At 42.9% G+C, this 12,562-nt stretch overlaps 1 protein-coding gene across 1 annotated transcript in view; it reads right to left on the bottom strand.

Moving 5' to 3' along the window:
- The window catches only part of LOC124617476 (glycine-rich cell wall structural protein 1.8-like), a 149,368-nt gene that overhangs the window by 45,466 nt on the left and 91,340 nt on the right, over nucleotides 1-12,562 (bottom strand). The window lies entirely within an intron of this gene.

Here is a 12,562-nt window from a genome sequence, read left to right as displayed (position 1 = left end):
GTTGTTGCCTTGCAAACGTCCCCATCTGTTGACTCAGGGATCGAGACGTGGCTGCGGATAAGATGCCTGTCATCTCGACTGCTAGTGATACGAGGCCCTTGGGATCCAGCACGGCGTTCCGTATTACCCTCCTAAACCCACGATTACATATTCTGCTAAGTCATTGGATCTCGACCAGTAATGTCGCGATACGATAAATCGCAATCGCGATAGGATACAATCTGACCTTTATCAAAGTCGGAAACGTGATGTTACGCATTTCTCCTCCTTACACGAGGCATCACAACAACGTTTCACCAGACAACGCCGGTCAACTGCTATTTGTGTTGAGAAATCGGTTGGAAACTTTCCTCATCTCAGCACGTTGGAGGTGGCGCCACCAACGCCTATCTTGTGTGAATGCTCTGAAAAGCTAATCATTTGCATATCACAGCATCTTCTTCCTGTCGGTTAAATTTCGTAAATTTCGTGTCTGCAGCACGTCATCTTCGTGGTGTAGAAATTTTAATGGCCAGTAGTGCACATTGAATCTGTTGGTATCACTTTAATTACCAGCGTCAGTCACTTCACTTAACATATTTGATGATATACGATACTTAGTTATTCAGAAGTGACGAGTAACCGTTCTACTGTCGTGTCCTAACACAGGATAGAGGGAATAGAGGGGATCTGAGGTCAGTCGGCAGTTTCCGAGCGGTAAGGAGCAAATGCAGAAAGACAAACTTCCAGTGATGGCAGGTAGATGGATCAGCACCAAACGCTGCCTCAGGGCACTTACAAGAGGCGCGTATTTTGTGACTCGACAGACTGCTTGCAGCAGGAGATTCATGGATTTCAGGGATCTGATTACACTATTTACTAGCGATCAGACTAACTACTACACTGAAGGCTAATTCTAAACATTGGAAAAAGCGAAGGAGGCAGTTGGTTGCGCAAAGGAAGTCAGTGTCTGAATCCCCAGGAGTTGACGCTAACAGAAGCAGCATATTAAGTACAAACTCGAGAGTAGCGTTCCGAGTGAGAAAACGGACATGTCGGAGCTTACCGAGGCTGACCACGAGAGCCTCAGCTATCCGACTGAGAACTCTTCCTGAATACAAAAACAAAGGTTTCTCAATAATTGTTGCGGCGGACTATTTCTCCGTTCCTATAGCCAATCCACCGGCTCTTAATAAGCTTTGGCCAATACAGCGAGTCACCCTGCACACCCAGACCACCTCTGGCCAACCACATTTCGGTTCCTCCCCTACTCCTACTCGGTGGGTAGGAATGCTTCTGGACTTTACACAAACAAACTCCAAGTTTGGTAGAAACAGCGTTCAACTGAAAGCTAAACGTCACTGCCACTCCTGTTATGGCCAGCAATAACAGTGTTCTACGCCACTTTGCTCCGCCCTAAGTCCTTTTGAGAGGGGGGGGGGGGGGGACTGCTGTAGTAGAGCTCCAATCTGTGGAAATCCACCGAAGTTGCAGTTCTCAGGAACAAGTCTCAAGGTTGCTGCCTCTGATAAGATGTACACTTCCGTGGCTATCCTCTACTGTGACGCATTACAATAGCATCCTTGCTGCAGTCGGAGTTATTTCTCTAAAGCAAAACGTCTCCCTTGGCACAGCTGGCCAGAGACTACGTTTTCGACGGCTCTAGTGTTGCCATTTAGTTCTGGCAAGCTAAACGCTACCAATTTGCCTGCTCTCTGCGTTGTCTATCTGATTTCATGTCTTGCAGTGCCCTTGATGGCTCCCAACAGCCTTAAGTGTAGCAGCGTACGTGTCATTGTGTCGCCAGTATATGACACTACATAGCAAAAAGAATTGGGCACAGTACAAAGAAGTAATATCTTTGGAGTAACACAGATTTCTGTCGCATTTACACATCATACTAAAGGGTTGGAACAAAAAGAATAGAGAATAGATGATTAATATTGCCAACACCAATGAAAAGGCTGAAAGTAATGCAAAAGTCAATCTTGTCACAATAGGGCTTATCAGAAAAGAACGCGAAAATAAACCACATGGTTTACTAGAATCGCCAAAAAAAAAGCGCTAAGAAATCTGGGAAGAAATCCATCGTGTTAATATCTTTCTAAAATCGAGGGAGAGGGGGGTGGAGGAGACCGTTATACACACACAATTACTGCGGACATTACGTAGATCACTAATTGCTGTGAATTAAAAAACTGTCTTTCAAGGCATTAGGATACTTTTCCCAAGACACTTGTGAAATCGTAACTGACTCAGCACATTTTGCGTGCACCGGACGAAGTGTTCGTGCGTTTGCGCTGCAAGCACTCTGCTTACACCTCGTAGGCATGGCGTGGCGGTGATGAAACTGGCCGACTGAGGACGAGTTTTGTCGGCGCCTTTAAGCTGCACGGCCGCTGCTCGCTACGATCCTCGCCAGGCGAGGATATCAAACTGGTTATTATTTGGAGCAGCTACGGTCGCCACACGTCCTGAAACTGGAGCTGTGGTGGGCTGCTTCAAGGTCACTGCAGCTGCGCCATTGTTTGCAGAGCTGCTTTCTGGTTTCTCGCACACCACGTACCTACATCTATCAGATTGGTGCATGTTGGTATTCCAGACGTTACGGCTTCATTTATCGATTGTCGTTTTTTATTTGTAGTTAACTGTTGCTATTTGAGTTTACATGAACTACACTTACATGCGACACATATTCCTAAAGACGCTGTCGTGTTTACATGTTAAGGTCTCAAGCGGATTTACTAGCCCACATAACTATAACGTATGAAAAACAGCTATTCCAGTTTCTGACGTAGACAGCTCAGTCTCAATGTGTTCACTTGAGGTCGACTGATTCGTAGTCGTCCTAACATTTCCGTTTCTCCTTCATCGCACAGTAAGTCATTCCGCCTATATTACTCGTATATTTGGAAAACACGACGTAATCTGAAAACTCAAGTACGTTTCAAAAGCTGTTCTGCTTTTTCATGGGACCGAAGATCGTTGTGGGAGTGGGTACCCGGCAACTGGTAACGGATTCCCAAATTCGATTTTTTAATGTTTACATGACCGACCAGAAGCGGTATTGTTAAACCGACTTTCGAAATCCGGTTTTTCGAGCGCATTCAAAGGTAGTAGTATTGTCATTTGCAGATGGAGTGGAGCTGTGAACGCTAGATAATGGATTGTCAAGTGGAGAAACCACAACATTTCTGACATATTATTCTGTTTGACGTCTATTGAGGTGTGACACGAGAGAAGGCCGCCAGAAACAATTACGCCCTGTATGGAGATAATGCCATTGGACAGAGCACGGCAAGAAAATGGTTTCTAGTTTTAAGTAGGAGTCACTAATGTCAAATTAGTGACTCTACGTTCAGGAAGACCTTCGGGGTCTGATGAAGATAGTTTAAACGCATTGATCTACTATGAAGTAATAAAAACATAGTACCCCTAGAAGTGCTGCTGGGACGTTCAAAAGCAATTTTCTGACATCTGAAACGAAATCGCTGCCCACTCATGTAACAATATGACAGAAACGTGGATTGTACAACGGTTGCGTGAACCCACGAGGGAAAATTTCTGAAGCGACAAAAATAGTAACTTCGCTTTGTATTGTTGGAAATGCCAGGAAACTGTTGTAAACAGCAAAATAGCGTAATCAATACACACAGTGATTCAAGAAGGTGCACACAGACTGGAGGAGCTGATACAGAAGTCGAAGCGCTATTACTATGGAATATGAACGTATGGGCTTTGTAGTTGGCCTGAGCCAGTGTAAGCTTCGGAAGGTGCGGGACAACAATTCACAAATGCCTTGAGTTCAGAAAAGGTAATGCACTCTTTACTTAACAGGGATGTAGATTCCGAGCAGGCATAACATCGTCGTAGATAATGTCACACTTTACGAAGTATACGAGCCATCGCCCGGACCTCATCATGCGGGAAGTAGTTCTTTCTTGACAGCTGGTGTCACACAAACCCATAAAAGAATCGAGATAAGTCCGATCAGCGGCGTGAGATGACCATGCGATTGTACATGACCTTCCGATCCAATTCCGGTCATATGTGGAATTGAGTACGTCACGTACTTTCTCGGAATACTGTGCAGGTGCTCCATATAGTTGTATCTACATCTGGTGACCCGTGATAAGCGGTAGGCCCAGATCCTCTTAAGTTACGGAAGACCTTGTACCTCCATTCAGATGCGATGGCATGAGGTTTGATCGGATCACTGGTTCAGGATTACTTCCAAGGCCATAAGTTCCTATTCCAAAATTGTCCTTTTGTCAGTTGTTCAATTTGTACTAAACCTTTTGAATCACCCTATATTTCAAAATGCAACAGTATTCCAAACCATGCGGCTATATGAGTCTAGCTGTTCCCACCAGTAACTTTCGCCACTGGCTCCCTCATCCGTGAGCACCTTTAGGCCCACAGTGAGTGCCAAATCCACAGGAGCTGCCGGCGGCCGAAGGACGGCTCTTCTGATTGATGCGGACTCCTTCCCTGTCGGCACTGGTACTCACTGCTCACTTCCTATAACCATGACGTAGTTAGCCAAAACGATTTTGTTTCTTTCAGCTTAAAACAGGTTTGGAAAATTTGGCTGTTAGCCTTTTTAAAATGCATCTGTCACCATTTCATCATTCAATTGGACACAACCAGGTGCTTTCAGCGCGAGGCCTATATCAAAGACCTAAAACATGAGAGCTTCGTCTACACGTAACAACCATTGGAATAAATCTGCATTAAACATGTAAGCTGTGGAACATGATCCAAAATCAGAACGAGTTCGTTTATACTCCTACGTTATTCCAGTGGCTATGAGGGGCATAGAGCTCCGCGTTTTTAAATACTTGAGGACAGCTGTGCGACATAATCAGATGACTGTGCGAAAATGAATGGTGAAATAAGGAAACACTCATTTTAAGAAGTATGAACAGTCAACGACTGTAAAGTTATTTTAATCTGAGCTGATTTCAGCCAAAATTGTGCCAATTTACGGGTCCTGATAGTGTACTTAAATAATTAATTGACGAATATATATACTCCTATTTTCTTGTGGCCTCTTTTCACCTTAATGTCAAGATAATTACACTACTGGCCATTCAAATTGTTACACAACGAAGATGCGCTACAGACGCGAAATTTAACCGACAGGAAGAAGATGCTGTGATATGCAAATGATTAGCTTTTCGGAGCATTCACACAAGGTTGGCGCCGCTGGCGACACCTACAGCGTGCTGACATGAGGAAAGTTTCCAACCGATTTCTCATACACAAACAGCAGTTGCCCGGCGTTGCCTGGTGAAACATTGTTGTGAAGCCTCGTGTAAGGAGGAGAAATGCGCACCATCATGTTTCAGACTATCATAAAGTTCGAATTGTAGCCTATCGCGATTGCGGTTTATCGTATCGCGACATTGCTGCTCGCGTTGGTCGAGATCCAATAACTGTTAGCAGAATATGGAATCGGTGGGTTCAGGAGGGTAATACGGAACGCTGTGCTGGATCCCAACGGCCTCGTATCACTACAGTCGAGATGACAGGCATCTTATACGCATGGCTGTAACGGTTCGTGCACCCACGTCTCGGTCCCCGAGTCAGCAGATGGGGACGTTTGCAAGACAACAACCATCTGCACGAACAGTTCGACGATGTTTGCAGCAGCATGGACTATGAGCTCGGAGACCATGACTGCGGTTACCCTTGACACAGCATCATAGTCGGAAAGGCCTGCGATGGTGTACTCAACGACGTACCTGGGTGCACGAATGGCAAAAAGTAGTTTTTTCGGATGAATCCAGGTTCTGTTTACAGCATCATGGTGGTCGCATCCGTGTTTGGTGACATCGCGGTTAACACACATTGGAAGTGTGTATTTGTGATCGCCATATTGGCGATCACCTGGCGTGATAGTACGGGGTACCATTGGTTATACGTCTCGGTCACCTCTTGGTCGCATTGACGGCACTTTGAACAGTGGACGTTACATTTCAGATGTGTTACGACCCGTGGCTCTACCCTTCATTCGATCCCTGCGAAACCCTACATTTCAGCAGGATAATGCACAACCGCATTTTGCAAGTCCTGTACAGGCCTTTCTGGATACAGAAAATGTTAGACTGCTGCCCTGGCCAGCACATTCTCCAGATCTCTCACCAATTGAAAAAGTCTGGTAAATTGTGGCCGAGCAACTGGGTCGTCAGAATACGCCAGTCACTACTCTTGATGAACTGCGGTATCGTGTTGAAGCTGTACGGGCAGCTGTACCTGTACACGCCATCCAAGCTCTGTGTGACTCAATGGCCAGGTGTATCAAGGCCGTTATTACGGCCAGAGGTGGTTGTTCTGGGTACTGATTTCTCAGGATCTATGCACCCAAATTGCGTGAAAATGTAATCACATGTTAGTTCTAGTATAATATATTTGTCCAATGAATACCCGTTTATCATCTGCATTTTTTTTTGGTATAGCAATTTTAATGGCCAGTATTGTACTTAAGAGGCTCACGTAGGCTTACGTGCAAAGAGCAGGATTTCGCTCAGCGATATTACAGCACACCTCTTCAGTAATGAGATTCGTAGCTGATGACATGATCACGTTCGATGCGGAGTAGTAGTAGACAGTGAGCTAACTCAAGGCAGAACAATTATTTCCGTGTTGTGAGCTCACCCGCAACTTCTGTCCGAAAAAGAGTACATTGCCATTAAACATATCTTTTCAGTAGATTTTAATGGTAAGTGAAAATTATTAGTAATAAAACACAGGTTTCCACCGCAAACTTGAAGTATTTCTTCCTAAGAAATATTTTCCTTAAAATTACAATAATTCCTTGTGACTAATTTTGTTACAGGAATTTAGAGTCACTATAATTTGTTGAAAGATAATGAAGATGGGTTTGTTTATATGTTCCAATTATCTCGATTTAAATTTTCCATTTCTTAATTCATACAACTTTCGGTTGTTATTTGGTCGTTTGAAATAAAGCAAGACGCAAATACACGAAAAAGGTCATCACATTTAGTTTTCCAAATATTGTATGACGTATTTCTGTGCATTTATTTACTCGAGTAAATTAAACGCTTTTGTTTTATTTCGACAACAGTTCTCGTACTCACGCAGTTTTCAACAATGTAGAGGATTTACCATACACATTATCTCCACAATTTACTATGAGTTTACCTTTGGTCATTAAAACATCCTAATGCCGCAGCTAGTTCCTTAATGTTATACGGCCAACTTTTTGTAAGAAGGTTCACTTTCACACTAGACAGGATGTCGAAACAAAAACGAGTATTTGTAACATGTATGACTGAGTCCCAAACAATACGTCAGGGACGCTATAGTAAACTCCCTCACCCCAAGTTGGCTATTGAAACAAGAAAGTTGAAGTGCGTCGTTATTGGCTCCACATCGAGGGCCAGTCGCTTATGTGCCACAGCTGAGTGCGTCCCTTCCGTCCAGTCAGGGCTGTGGCGTATCGTCAGCTCAAATTACTCAGCTGGCGGTAATGGACTTTCTAGATTCCAAAGATAAGCTGCCGACTGGCCAAGGCAAACAAAAGCGATAACAGCAGCTGTATGCGGCCCTCGCGCCAATCCTCTACCTGAGAGTGACGTCATCCCATCCTGGGACAACAGCATCCAGACACACAAGGTTTCTTACGACAACACGATGATCGAAAGACACTAGAGCCGCAGTTAACATTACTTTACCATATTAAACCGCTATAGCGTGCGCATGTAAAACACTTTTCAAACAACTTAACGGGCATTAAGCCAGATAGTAAGTATTAACAGCGACCGCCGATTTTTCTGACGGAGAACACCCCGTCGTTTTCAAGGCAAACTTCAGGCAAGTTTAAAACCACTGTTCTCGAACCAATGCAGGAAAGATGAAAGAACACACCCACACACACACACACACACACACACACATACACACACACACTGAACACTAGTGCCACCAAAAATGAAAGAAGTCAGAGATATCGATAGTGAGACTACGAAGTAGCGGGTGAGGTAACATCGACTGTGCCTCCCTGTGTTTTTGAGAAGGGAGAGAACAGGATTACAAACAGTGTTCAAAACAAAAACTTCCATACCTGTTTACTAGGTTTCTCGCTAATTTAATCTGAACTGCCTCCTTAATAAGCGTCCCAATAGCTGGACGCGCATGCCAATATCTCGGTGTTGTATAACATAGGGTGAGCAGTATGCAAGGAATTTTCGGCAATAGCAGATCTACTTGGCTGCTATAATCGTGTGTGCCGTTTATGCTCAGAACATAGATCCTCCACGGTCCTGATAGTCTGACTAGTATACGCCATGCCACAGCTACAAAGAATGCGATATACACCCGCCTTACGCAAACCAAGATCACCCTTAACGGAACCCAAAAGTACTTTAACTTTAGATGGAGGTCGGAAAACACATTTCATATCGTATTTCCGTAAAATACGACCGATCTTGTTGGAAGTGCTTCCTACGTAAGGCAAACAGGCAGTAGACTTAGGTGTCCACTCAGTATTATCATCAATTATGATACACAGTTGGTCGATAGCGCAACGCGCGTTCAATCTGTCGTTCACTATAACCATTTTGACGAAACGTAGCTTCAAGATGGGACAGCTCATCTGACAAAGTTTGTGTCGGAAGTGACGTATGCCTTGTGTACAAGGGTACGAAGTACCCCTTCACGCCGAGCCGGATGGTGACAACAACTAGCCTGTAAATACAAGTCGGTGGGAGTACAGTTTCCTGTAAACTGCAAGTCACAATGGTCCATCATCGTCCCTCCTAACCAAAACATCAAAAAAGGGACGAATGTTCTGGTGGATCGAGTTCAGATTGTGTGTGTGTGTGTGTGTGTGTGTGTGTGTGTGTGTGTATCTGCCTTAGTTCGAGAACCGAAGTTTTAAATGTACATCGCCTGTCCGTTGCAGTTTGTCTTGAAACTGGCGGGGTGCGCTCCCGCCGAAATATCGGCGGTCGCTGTTAACATTACCTGGCCGAATTCCCGTAAGTTGTTTGAAAATTGTATACGTCAGGAGAAAATCAGGTCTCACATATAAAACATGACCCACAGACAAAACATGGTTGTCAGTATCGTGTTCTGGTGTTGGGCGGATTAAATAGCGATGTTTTGCAACTGCGATCTCTAGAATAAGGGTTTTGTGTTCCCTAAATTAATGCGATAATTGCAGATACATTTGTCAGGTTTGTCGCCGGATATCATTCTACACCTCCCTCATAATTCTTCCAAGCAGCTGTTGGTGTTCCAAGGTGGGTTAGCGTATTTAGTGCTACAAGACGCGATTGGTGACACACTGGGCGACCTCGAAATTTATGGGGGCCACCAGCAGGAATCACACCTGCGTGAAAAAGCTCTTTCACGGAACGGAAATAGCGTTCATGGTTTCCACTGCCGGTCAATGGGTTTTCTTTATTCAAAGCTGTAAAATGTGATCAAATGACACGAAGGTGCTGAAAAAATTTACGTTTAAGTCTACATGAAAAACAGTTTTGTAAAACAGGTGGACTTTACATCCAGTAATTTTATTGAAAAATGTTAAGATAATGACAATACATTATCAGATACTGGCAGCCTGTCATATGCAATTATATGATGTCAATGTGAAATTGATTGACGAAGTAACACATCACTCAACATCTAAACGTAATTTTGTTGTGCGACGATATTTCGCGACTATATTTGCAGTTACTTATATATGGCTTCCGGAAATCTTTTCCGTCTGCGTTCCCATAGTTCGTTAAGAAGCGTTCGCGCGCCGACACACACACACACACACACACACACACACACACACACACACATTTTGTGCAACTTCATTTGTAAACAATCGACAGAGTATGGGTGCAGCGTGGATCTACAAGAAAAATTACTGCTGTCCATTTCATCGAACAGGTCGGTTCTCGTAAAACAGGGTCATCTTCACCCCTGATTACTTCTCGCAGGAAACACCTGGAAGCTTTGTACGGCCCATGAACTTACCCACGAATGTTTTCATTAATGTAACGCTTCGTCTTATCTCTCGGTAGTCGTTAGTCCACACTCCTTCGTGTTGCGTCGGTATGAATTCATCATTCCCCCACTTGATAGAAATCTGTCTGTTACTGTGCTACGAGAATCAACAAAACTCTCACTTGAAATTCTTATCAGCACCTACATGTAGAGCTTGTTACCGCCCATTTTCGTATATTAGATCAATGTGTAGTCTTTTGTTGTAAATGATAAAATTAATATATATTAAATCAATAAGAAAGCTGCATGGCTGTCTAAAAACATGCAGTTGCTTCGAGTCGATTCAAATGCTGTAGCATCGTTATATAAGTACAATACAAGTCCCCCAAACAAGTAGTAGCTGCCTGCATGTAATGATAAGAGCAGCGCCATATGTCACACTTCCTGCTGTTATCGGAAGCTGCCTGGGCGCGGCAGGAAGTAGGAAAGCGCAATGGCGGCGCCGGAAGTCGAGCAATTCTGCGGATCGCGCTTAGTTAAAACTATAGCGCGATCCGCCAAGCGCCTCGTGCAGCGGCTAAGTCCGGTTCAAGGTCAACGGCCTTACGTACTTGTAGCGGCTAGGTGAAGACAGAACCTCGAACATATTTTTTTCGGCCGGTCGCTGTGACCAAGCGGTTCTAGGCGTTTCAGTCCGGAACCGGACTGTGTTACGGTCGCAGGTTCGAATCCTGCCTCGGTCATTGATGTGTGTGATGTCCTTAGGTTGGTTAGATTTAAGTAGTTCTAAGTCTAGGGGACTGATGACCTCAGATGTTAAGTCCCGTAGTGCTTAGAGCTATTTCATTTCATATTTGTTTCAACTTCAGACTAAGCTATGAAAAGAAGCGTTCCGGAGATACGAACAGTTTGGTAGGCCTATCTAGTAAATATAGAACTAAGAATGCAAACCACATCAATGCACTTCCGTTTATCTTTAAAGTGATACGTAACACATCATTTGAATGAAATTCTGTTTCTGGTTCTTGCGTCTCACGCGCGCAAACGCATGGACGGTAGAGATGGGCACACTCAAAAGTGACGATAGAGAAGACATGATAAAATGAAAACTTTAGTCTTGAATTCTAGATAACACCACGTGTGGTCGGCAATAGCTGCAATACTCCTCCCAGTTACGCTGCAGAAGGTAACCACACTTACTCAAACCAAGTTTACCTGTTAAGAATCTCGTTGAATTAATATTACAAATTGTTTCATTGTTAAAAGAAGAATAACATTAGATAACATATATATATATATATATATTTATTTATTTATTTATTTATTTATTGGAGTGTAGACACTGTGACTTAACTCTGTATTTACCGTTATTGTTTAACAGACTATCGCAAGAAGTAAATTCTCTTGTGTTGCGGCCACAATGTAATCGTAATATCTAAAAAGAACAATAACTTTTTCTAGTTGTCAGTAACTTCTGTGAGTGTTTATCAGGACGACATAGTTTTAAATGAGGATTCGCGTAATCACAATATGTTAAGTAAAGTACAGGTAAGTTTTGTTTTTCAATTTCTAACAAAGTCTAATGTGTAGCTCTCCATCTGTCACTGATTCAAGTTTTTTTTACCTCAGAAAATCAAAATTACATGGTATTAAGATACTCTCAAACCTCCAGCGGAGGCCAGTACTATCAACTAAAACTTAAAAGTAAAACAAACCTTGTTTTAAATCAAATTAATGTATTTTAAGTTAATTTCTAGTGAGCGAATGGTGTTATGAAATTTTTAGTAATTGGAACTGAGGTAAATAGTAAGTTTAAAAGACGTCGAAATTTTTATTTTGTCTTATTAATCCAAAAGTTACATGTAAAATCCACGAGAGAAGTACGTGTATTTTGTACGAGGTAATGCTTCGTGGCTATTTAACAGTAGGAACATTCGGCGTCAATTAACTGTATGACGAACTCTGGCTCCGAGGACAGACGAGACGAACGTTTCGATCTGTCAGTGAGTGAAATTTATCCTCAAAACCTTACTTTTTTCAACCTGTTATGTTATTCCTGCTTGTTTTAGATCCTCTTTTGCTACACCGTTAAATTTTGTTTCAGTTTTGGCTGAATCGCGGCTTTGGTGGGATTCTACAACTTGTCTAGTAAACTTGATTGGTCCCTTTGTTTCAAAAAGTTGACAAAATTTTAGATGGAATTTCGTTGATTCCCGAATAACTGTTGGTATGGTTCATAGTTTTCTAATTCGCTTGTGGTCCGTACATTCCTTCGTTAGCGCAATTTGAACCTAAAATTTTCTTGATAACATTCCGTACTCGGCTATCTATGTCTTCGTCTCTCTTTCTAGTTCAGATAAGTGTGTCACCTCCATCAAGACACTCTGATTTGATTGCTGCATTATATTGCCTCATTTTTGTGCATCTTGAGATGAAATTTGTGTTGTATATATGTTTTTGCAAGTCTGACAGCCTTTCCTGTTTGGCGGCAACGAATTACATAAACAGTCTGCTGAAGTGTTTCGTGTAACTATATGAACTGAGAAACACACTCGGTTTAACCATAATTAGATTTGAGAATATTAGATGAAAGATTTTTGTTAGACTTGCT

This window comes from Schistocerca americana, chromosome 1 (assembly GCF_021461395.2).
Source record: "Schistocerca americana isolate TAMUIC-IGC-003095 chromosome 1, iqSchAmer2.1, whole genome shotgun sequence".
NCBI lineage: Eukaryota > Metazoa > Arthropoda > Insecta > Orthoptera > Acrididae > Schistocerca > Schistocerca americana.
Note: the sequence above shows the minus strand (reverse complement) of the source record. Positions and strands in the feature narration are given on the sequence as shown.